General features: G+C 38.6%; 1 pseudogene; it reads left to right on the top strand.

Annotated features, from left to right (window-relative positions):
• Positions 1-274: 274 nt before the first annotated feature.
• Positions 275-9,318, top strand: LOC109206312 (annotated as a pseudogene).
• The last annotated feature ends 1,250 nt before the right edge of the window (positions 9,319-10,568 follow it).

Below are 10,568 nucleotides of genomic sequence, written 5' to 3'. Positions count from 1 at the left end.
GAGGGTTGGAATGGGATTCCGGAAGTTGCAGTAGCTCCGCCATGTCATTTGGGACGTGTGTGCAAAATTTCAGGTCATTCGGACGTGTTTTGGTTAGGTTTTTGATCGAAAGCGTATTTTGAAAAAAAATTGGAGTTCTTAGGCTTAAATCTTTGATTAATTCGGGTCTCCGGTGTTGTTTTAGGTGTTTTAAGGATTGGTACAAGTTTGAATAGGATATTAGGTGATATTGGTGCTTTTGGTTGGGGTCCCGGGGGCCTCGGGATGAATTTGGATGGTTGACGGAAGGATTTTGGAAGTTGGGAGATTTCAGATCTTTGCTGCTTTTGGTATTTTCGCATCTGCGGTTTGGGGAACCGCAGATGCGGCTAAGTAGACAGTAGAAGCGGGTTTAGGTTGGTTCAACAGTTTCCGCAGATGCGGTGGATTTTTCCGCAGAAGCGGATCCGCATCTGCGAGATTTAGACCGCAGGTGCGGAAAATTGGCCTTTTAGTGAAAGTCGCAGATGCGACCTGAGTTCCGCAAAAGCGGGACCGCAGATGCGGTCCCTTGACCGCAGAAGCGGAAATCTCTGGGCAGAAATATGAAATTCGAGGGTTTAGTTTCAAAAGTTAGAAAAATTAAATTGGAGCTCGGGAGAGGGCGATTCTGAGAGGGATTTGAAGAGGAGATCATTGGGTAAAGTTTCTTTAATCCTTTCTAGTTATATTCCATCAATCTATAGTAATTTAACCATTTAAATTCGGATTGGGGATCAAAAATTGGGAAAATTGGAAGAAAATTCTTACACCGAATTATTGAGTTTTGAGTGGGTGTTTGACCTCCGATTTGAGCGATTTTTATATGACTAGACTCGTGAGAGTACGAGGGTTCTGAAAATGTTAAATTCATCCGATTCAGAGACGTTGGCCTGAGGGCGTTTTGGTCATTTTACATAATTTCGCGTATTAGCTTTGAATTAAATTGTAGAATTAGTTGCTTGAGATGTTATTTACGATATGTAATTGAATTGAATAGATTTGGGCCATTTGGAGTCGGATACTCGTGGCAAAAGCGTGGTTTCTAGTTGATTTTGAGCCGGTTCGAGGTAAGTGGCTTGTCTAACCTTGTGTGGGGACTTTTTCCCCTTAGGATTGATATTGTGATAATTGAAATGCCTCGTGCGTGAGGTGACGAGCGCGCACTTGTGCTAATTGCTGGAAATCCGTTTTTTTTAAAAATAGCCTTGAATTGTGTTCCTCCTTTTCCTTGCTTACACTGTTTGATATTTAAACCTGTTGTAGCTTAGAGAAGCATGTCTACTTGACTAAATTGCTTTACCTGTCTTAACTGCCTTAATTGTACTACGTGAGCCATGCTAGGCTAGGATTACCTGCTTTACTTTGATATGAAATTGATTGGATTGTGTTCTGTTGTTGCTGTGTATTTACTGTTCTGTTGTTGCTGTGTATTTACTTTGGGACTACGGAACGGTATTCCGGGAGATCCCCCTGCACTTTATTTTGGGACTACGGGACGGTATCCCGAGAACTCCCCTGTATGTTTACTTTGGGACTACGGAATTGCATTCCGGGAGATCCCCCTGCACTTTATGAGTTGGACTACGGGACTGCACCCGGGAGATCCAGTGGACATGATATTTATATTTGGGAACTACAGGACGGTATCCTGGGAGATCCCCGGTTGTTATCTCGGAGCTGAGTTATGTTCTTTTACTGTATTTTGTTTGCCTTGTAATAGTTGTTGTTGTCCTTTTATATCATGTGTTAATTAATTACACTATCATTTCACACTGTTAAAACTTGTATCTTACTTAACCTCAGTAGGGCCCTGACCTTCCTCGTCACTATCCAACCGAGGTTAGGCTTGGCACTTATTGAGTACCGTTGTGGTGTACTCATGCCCTATCTGCGCATGTTTTTCATGTGCAGATCCAGGTACTTCTACCCAGGCGTATCATCCTTGAGGCAGGGAGCATTCCGGAGACTTCGAGGTACATCTGCCACGTCCGCAGACCGAAGAGTCTCCTTCCTTACTATATCTGTAGTGATAGTCCTTCTATCGTACTATTGATGTAGACATTTCTGGAGATTTGAGCTTTTTTTACTGTATTCCTTTTTAGCTTGTGTTCCCTTGATTTTCCGGATTTTGGGATAGTAATGTAGGATGCTGTGATGTGGAGTTGTATATGCCGAGCGACATTTTACATACACTGTTTCTCCTTTAAATTGTTCAGTTTTGACTATTATTCCGCAAGTTAGTTATGTTTCCGCATTGTTAGGCTTACCTAGTTGTAGAGACTAGGCGCCATCACGACATGTTCACGGTGGATGAATTGGGGTCGTGACATGCTCAAAGACTCTTATGGTCCAATTATTATTGGGTGCACCTCTACAAGTGAAATTGACAGTTCAAATCCCACTATGAGCAGTCTTGTTTTCGACATGGAGTATATATATATATATATATATATATGAAAATTACTAAAATTTGAAAAAGAATATAATTTTGAACCTATAATTTTAGAAGTGTAGTGAGTCATGGTAAGATACTAAAGATAAACCAGTCAAATATAAATTCTAAATCCACCTCTTCACAATAGTGCACTCAGATTCTTAAAATCCTGGATCCGTCTCTGCTAAGAAGCGAAAAGTGACAAACATTTTTCGTTTTTTTGGAACGAAAAAAACTATTAACAGTTTAAATACTACTCCCTCTGTTCCAATTTATGTGAACCTATTTCCTTTTTGGTCCGTTCCAAAAAGAATGACCTCTTTCTAAATTTGGTAACAATTTAGCTTAAACTTACAATTCTACCCTTAATGAGAAGCTTTTATAACCACACAAATACTCTAGGGCCCTTTTTGACTTGTTTAGGACCACAAATTTTAAAAGTCTTCATTTTTTCTTAAATTTCGTGCTCAGTCAAATAGGTTCACATAAATTGGAACGGAGGGAGTATACTTTTTTGGGACTATTCAGATTAATAAGTACAAAACAAAAACTAGAGCTGGGCTTCCAGCTGGTTGATAGAGACAAGAGAGTGGACCAAGCTGGAAATGTGATGGAAGCTAACTCAAGAAACAAAAGAAAGACCTTTCCACTTTCTGTTTTAAATTGAGAAATTAGGAACTGCCACACAAAGAGATTCTGCCTTGTATATGCACAAAATCTCTACTGTTACACACACATAGGAGAAAAAGAGAGAAACTGAGACGTGGCTTATGCTGCTATTACTTCCCTTATGAGCACCATACAACAATCAATGCAACTCACTGGACTTAACCTGCAATCCTTCTATGAAAAGCTTGAATCGTTGATAGCTATTGCGGAGAAACCGTGCAATATGATAGACAATCTTGGTGCATTGACAAGATTGGAAGCTGAAGTGATAGAGCTAGCATGCAGCACAGAAGATTTGGCTGACTCTGAATCAAGAAATGTTATGGTTGATCCGGAATCAAGAAATGTTATAAACATAATTTCGAGAACAATAGCCTTTTGGAGACTTCGTTCCCTCTTGAAACAAGTAATATGAGACATTGATTCCACCGCGAAGAAGTGGATAGGAACACAGACCAACCAAGATCTGAAAGCACAAAATCCAATTCTTCCCTCTACATCTGAACGTGCTTTGGAGCCCGAGAATATGATGGTCGGCCATGAAAATGAATTTGAGATGATGCAGGTCCAACTTGCTAGAGGAGCTAGTGAACTAGAAGTTGTCTCAATTGTAGGTATGGGGGGCATTGGCAAAACAACTCTGGCTAACAAAATGTTCAATGATTCAGTCATTATGTCTCACTTTGACATTCGTGCAAAAGTTACTATTTCACAAGAGTATTGTGCGAGAAATGGACTCCTAGGCCTTCTCTCTTCTATCACTGGAAAGACCGATAAACCTTATGAGCAGCAAGATGATGGGCAACTAAAGGACCGGCTTCAAAAGCTTCTAAAAGGTAGGAGATACTTGATAGTCATTGATGACATATGGAATGAAGCAGCTTGGGATGATATAAAACTATGCTTCCCAGACTGTAACAATAGGAGTCGAATACTCTTGACCACTCGAAATGTGGAAGTGGCTGAATATGCTAGCTCAGGTAACTAACCCTCCTTATCAAATGCGCCTTTTGAATTGCCATGAAAGTTGGGATTTACTGCACAAAAGGGTCTTTCTGAATGAACGCTTCCCCCTGAATTTGAACAACTTGGGAAACAAATTGCATTAAACTGCAAAGGATTACCCCTAGCAATTATTGTAATTGCTGGACTTCTCTCCAAAATCGGTAAAGCATTGGATGGTTGGCAAATGGTTGCGAAAGCTAGTAAGCAAACCTTGAACGACGATAAATCCAACAACAAAAGAGAAATTTACCCAAAGAGACACAAACATTTTAACGTGGTTCGGTCAACTGACCTACGTCCACAACGAAGATGAGCAATCCACTATAATAAAAAGAGAGTACAAAATATCGAGAGAACAATCTCACGAAGAGGCAAACACAAGTGACATACTAACACTTGTCCCGTAAAGTTCTCCCCCTAAACAAGACTCTCAAGCCCCCTATGGCTACATTGTGGATGCTACTGAATGAGAAGGAAGGATCCTCAATTTATAGAAGTCCAAACCTTTTTCTACAAGAAAAAGGACTAGCCAAATATAGGAGAATTATAATTTCCTTCTACAAAAAAGAAAAACCCAGTTAAGGTAATTATATTACCCTTTTCCTTCAAGAGATAGGAAAACCAAATATGGTAAGAAAATTATGGCAACCACCTAACAATTCTCCCCCTTGGCCTGAATTTTCTGACAAAATAAACTTGATCCACCTTCTTCACATAGCCTTCAATAGGTCGCATCTCCAAATCTCCACCACAAAGTTTGTCTCAACGCGCGTAGCACACCGGTCAAATTTCTCAAACAAAAAGCACGATTATCGTCAAATATGTCGCGGCTAGAATTGAACACGCCAAGATGAAACTGTCTTGAACCTCGCTCTGATACCACTTGTTAGGACCGAAAAAATCAGGTGTCATGCGAAAGCTAGTAAGCAAACCTTGAACGACGATAAATCCAACAACAAAAGAGAAATCTACCCAAAGAGACACAAATATTTTAACGTGGTTCGGTCAACTGACCTACGTCCACAACGGAGATGAGCAATCCACTATAATAAAAAGAGAGTACAAAATATCGAGAGAACAATCTCACGAAGAGGCAAACACAAGTGACACACTAACACTTGTCCCGTAAAGTTCTCCCCCTAAACAAGACTCTCAAGCCCCCTATGGCTACATTGTGGATGCTACTGAATTTATAGAAGGAAGGATCCTCAATTTATAGAAGTCCAAACCTTTTCCTACAAGAAAAAGGACTAGCCAAATATAGGAGAATTATAATTTCCTTCTACAAAAAAGAAAAACCCAGTTAAGGTAATTATATTGCCATTTTCCTTCAAGAGATAGGAAAACCAAATATGGTAAGAAAATTATGGCAAACACCTAACAGTAAGTTCATTAGTAAGTGTTAGGGATATAGTAGATATGCCCTAGATCCAATATCATATTTGATGATTTGAACATATTTTTGTGAACGTCATTTGATATAATATATATGACATTTGATATTCTTATCATTATTATTAATAGCTTGATTAATATGATAAGGTCCTTGATTAAATTTTGAGATTTGTCATCGTGATAGAGATCATGATAATGAGAGCAAAGTCTCTTACAATTTAATCTGAATTTGTTCTTCATCGTAGGATTATTAATCTGGACATTAGTAATCCGTTAGATCAATATTTATGTGATCGTCTTTATGGGATAAAGATTAGTTGATCTCATTAACTAAATCACATAGATATATGATGCATATAGAGATATGATCATTGAACCGACTCATTGGATAATTCCTAATGGTTAGAATTACTATAAACTGTCAATAGGATATTCTCTTGAAGAATGTGATGTAACAGTTTCCTTTGACCTGAGATCGTCATAGTAATTGACAAGTTATTTATTTTGCTTTGATACCAGACACCTATGGCCTTTGGGCGATAGTTGAAAGGATATTGGGTACGGTTAAATACTTGTAGAATTAATGATTGTTCAAGATGGAATCTGTCAACTCTTGGTAATGAGTATAAGCTCCATGTTGTCATGAATTATAAACGACCAAACTAAGACCTTGGCCAGGGCAATTGAATGAAAGAAGAAATGAGTTTCTTAGGTCATTCAATGGTCGATTATATTTGACATGAACACATAGTTGGTCGCCTATTAGGATTTGACAGTTGAACCATATCCTAGGGTAATCCAGAGCTATAAGGACAGAAGGAATTACTACATTATTCTTCTACTGGTTCTTGAGAGTAAATTGCATACTTCATGCTATCCGGTCGTTAAGGAGTGTTGCTAGACGCCACCCTTGATTAGTATATTGATGTGATCAATTTGCTACCGGTTTAGTATTGAACCTATGGGGTCGCACACTAACGAGTGTTCTGATCTTTGCTAAAGGATTAATTATTTTGTTATTTGATAATTAAATTAGTCAAATAAATAAATTATTAGTCCAAATAAAATATTATTATACTCTTTGCTAGCACAGAGACTATAATTAATATTGTGAACGAATTGAAGTTTTCTATTTAGAATAGAAAATTAAAATATATCTCTTGGTTAAAATATATATGTGATATATATAATTACCATTTATTTTATATAAGAGATGTTATATAAAATATTAATAAAAGGCTTGTTAGTAATTCCAATTTGGAATTGGAATAGTTCACGTGCAATTTAATCCCAATTGGAATGGGATTAGTATTTTACTAATATGAAAGCAACAGATTCCAACTTTGAGTTGGAATAATATTCACGTGACCGTCTTTGGCAACTCAAACCCATTTGGAATGGGACTATATTTTCAGTAGGAAAATATTGTTAAAAAAGGCTCATAAGTTAAAACCAACTTTGAGTTGGATTAACTAGAAAGTCCACAAAAAGGACGTGTGGCTCTCATTATCGGGATTAGTAGTTTTCTATATAAAATTATAAAGTCCAATTTATGAGTTAGTCTTCACGATTTTTCTAGTTAACCTAAGGAAACAGTTTGGTGCTGGAGTATATATATACACACATCACCAAACAACGTGAGGTAGTTACAATTTCGGATGAGCCGCAAGAAAANCACTTTATGAAAGTGAGAATACAATACAAAGCCAAGAGAGAAAATACAATTCCAAGAAAAGTGTTTCTTGTTCTTCTACCTTTGAGTTGAGATTTTTGAGAAAAATTTCAACACAATATTTCGTTCAATTTGTTCGCGGGTTTCATTGATCAAAGAGTTGATAACAAGGATCGGTCTCGTTGTGGATACGCATAGAGTCTTCGCACTATCGAAGAAATTTTGAAACGAGACTTTCTTCACCAGGTACGTCTTAGATCCGATCTATTGACATGTAAATAAATTTTAAACACTAAAAGATCTGCCTAGGATTGTTATTGTCTTACGCTGCGTGTTACGAACACCTATATGCAATCCTACAGTAAGCACAGATGTTGATGTCCAATGCATGAGGGTGCTAGCATTGAGTTACCATCACTTGCCTCATCGCCTAAAATCGTGCTTTCTGTATTTTGCAATCTTCCCAGAGGATGAACAGATTTTTGTCAATAAACTTGTGGAATTATGGGCTGTAGAGGGATTTTTGAAGGTGGACGATATGAATAACATAGAAAAGGTGGGTGAAGGATTTCTAAAAGAACTTATAGATAGAAGTTTAATTTCAATCCAAAATTTGAGTTTTGATGGAAAAATCGAGAGTTGTGGAATGCATGATTTGATCCGTGAACTCTGCTTGAGGGAAGCTCAAAACATGAATTTTGTGAATGTTATTGGAGAAGATAATGATCGAAATCCATGTGCGCAGTTGATGCATTTTTCTAGGAGTCGAAGTCGGATCAGTATCCAGACGATTCTATTGAGGTAAAATTGGCTATATATCCTGAAAAAGATGGCCGTTCTATTATCTGTTTTAGAGGGCATTGGTTCGTGCAAAAGTCGTTGCGTTTCAAGCTAGTAAGAGTACTAGATCTTGCTTTAGTGAGATGTAGTACTTTTCCTAGTGGGATACTTGATTTAATTCACTTGAGATACCTTGGTTTGACTCTTTATCCTCACTTGGAGTCGGGAAAAGAGATTCCCTCAACAACCCTCATTCCTCCACTGATATCTTGTCTATGTTATCTGCAAACCTTTAAACTCTACCTTCCTATTTCCAAAGACCTGGTCTTTCCTTTCATATTACCATCGGAAATTTTGGCGATGCCACAATTGAGGCACCTCTTTTTAGATTGGAATTACTTGCAGTCTTACAAGCCTACGAAGAAAAGTTTGGTTCTGAAAAATGTACAGTGTCTGTCTGGATGGAATCCTTGGTATTGTACTGGCTCTGTCTTTACACTATTTCCCAACTTAAAGAAGTTGCAAATACGTGGCATCCCAAAAGACTTTATTAATCACTATGCACTCTTTGATTTTTGCAACTTAGATCAGCTCGAGGAATTGGAATTTTGTGTTACTTATCCGCGTTTTGGTTGCTTTCTGGATAAAATTACACGTTCAGAAGGCCGTTTGAGGCTTCATAATCCCCCTTTATTTAATATAGATGCTTTTGCGCCTTTTCAGCTACCTGATCCAAATGCTTTTCCACAAAACCTCAAGAATTTAGCTTTTAGTGGCACTTTTTTTTGTTGGAAGGATTTGAGCATTTTTGGTAAATTGCCTGAACTCGAGTCCCTTAAACTTGGATATGATGCTTTCCAAGACAAGGAGTGGGAAATAGTTGATGAAGTATTTCCTTGCTTGAAGTTCTTGCTCATCGAAGATTTGGAGATTAGGCACTGGAGAGCCAGTTGTGATAATTTTCCGTGCCTTGAACGACTATTTCTTAAAGGTTGTTGGTATTTGGATTCAATACCTCAAGATTTTGCAGATATAACCACACTTGCTCTAATTGATATAAGGAGGTGTGCAAAATCTGTTGAGAATTCCGGCAAGCAGATTCAACAGGACATGCAAGATAACTATGCACTTTCTATTGAGGTCCATATCCATTAGGCTAATTGTAAGAAATGGTCTTCCTTGATTTAATTGTTGCTTGTACAAGTACTATTTTTGTGTCCCAATATAGGAGTTTATAGTAATTGAAATATAGGAGCCAGACACCATTTCTTTGCTGCTGTGCGTTTCTTAAGTTTTTACTGCTTTGCATTCTTTTACGTCTTAAGTTAGCCTCTAACATTAACAATCCTCTTAAGTCTTAAGTGTCTATTATTCTTTGTGACGACCCAAAGGGGTCATCACCTGTTTTTCCTTTCATTCCGTGCTTCCGAGGCCTTGAAAACCTCATTTTTACTTGCCTCGATTTGCGTGCGCAGTCCGGGCACGTTGCCGGAAAGCTTAAATATGAATTCTGTGTAAAAATTGATGAATTTTGATATTAATATGGTTAAAGTTGACTTTGGTCAACATTTTGGGTAAACGGACCCGGACCCGTAATTTGACGGTCCCGGAGGGTCCGTAGAAAAATATGGGACTCGAGCGTATGCCCGGAATCGAAATCCGAGGTCCCGAGCCGGAGAAATGAATTTTTAAAAGAAATTGTTTTTCTGAAATTTATATGGAAATTTGAAATGAAAGTGGATTAGAAAGCATTGGTATCGGGCCCGTATTTTGGTTCCGGCGCCCGGTACAGGTCTTATATGTGGTTTAAGCGCTTCCTGTGAAATTTGGTCGAAATCGGACGTCGTTTGACGTGTTTCAGACCTAAATATCTAAAAATGAAGGTTTATGAAGTTTGATGAAAAAGTAATGATTTTGAGGTTTGATTCCTCGTTTTTTATGTTATTTTGGCGATTTGATCGCACGGTTAAGTTCGTAGGGTGTTGTTGAGTTAGTGTACGTGTTTGGTTAGGAGACCCGAGGGCTCGGGAGTGTTTTCGGGGGTGTTCGGGTTGGTTGAAACTTAGAAAAAAATTGCAGAAAATCACTGCTGCTGCACCAGTTCTGGTGTAACCGCACCTGCGGTCCTTTCGCCGCAGATGCGGACTCGCAGGTGAGGACAGCGGGTCGCAGATGCAGTCTCCTTCGCAGATGCGGATTCCTACCCCGCAGATGCGGTCCGCAGAAGCGGTCCGCAGAAGCGGATCTTTTCTTCGCAGGTGCGGCTCCAGCGGGGCCTAGCCATTTTCGCAGAAGCGCCCATTTTTCCGCACGTGCGGTGGCGCAGGTGCGACCCCTGTACCGCAGATGCGGAAGTCGGGCAGTGAGTCTTTTTAAAAACATAACTTCAGCGATTTTCTTTCAAACTTTCTCAACAATTAGAAGACTAGGGCGATTTTCTCAAGAGATTTTCTTCTCAAATCACAAGTAAGCACTTACTAACTGATTTCTTTCCATTATCTAGTGTTTTCATCAACTTTTATCAATAATCTTAGGGTTTTAATGGTAGAAAATTAGGGAAATGGGTAGAGTTAGGGTTTTTTTAATTTTTCT

This window comes from Nicotiana attenuata, unplaced genomic scaffold (assembly GCF_001879085.1).
Source record: "Nicotiana attenuata strain UT unplaced genomic scaffold, NIATTr2, whole genome shotgun sequence".
Taxonomy (NCBI): Eukaryota; Viridiplantae; Streptophyta; class Magnoliopsida; order Solanales; family Solanaceae; genus Nicotiana; species Nicotiana attenuata.
Note: the sequence above shows the minus strand (reverse complement) of the source record. Positions and strands in the feature narration are given on the sequence as shown.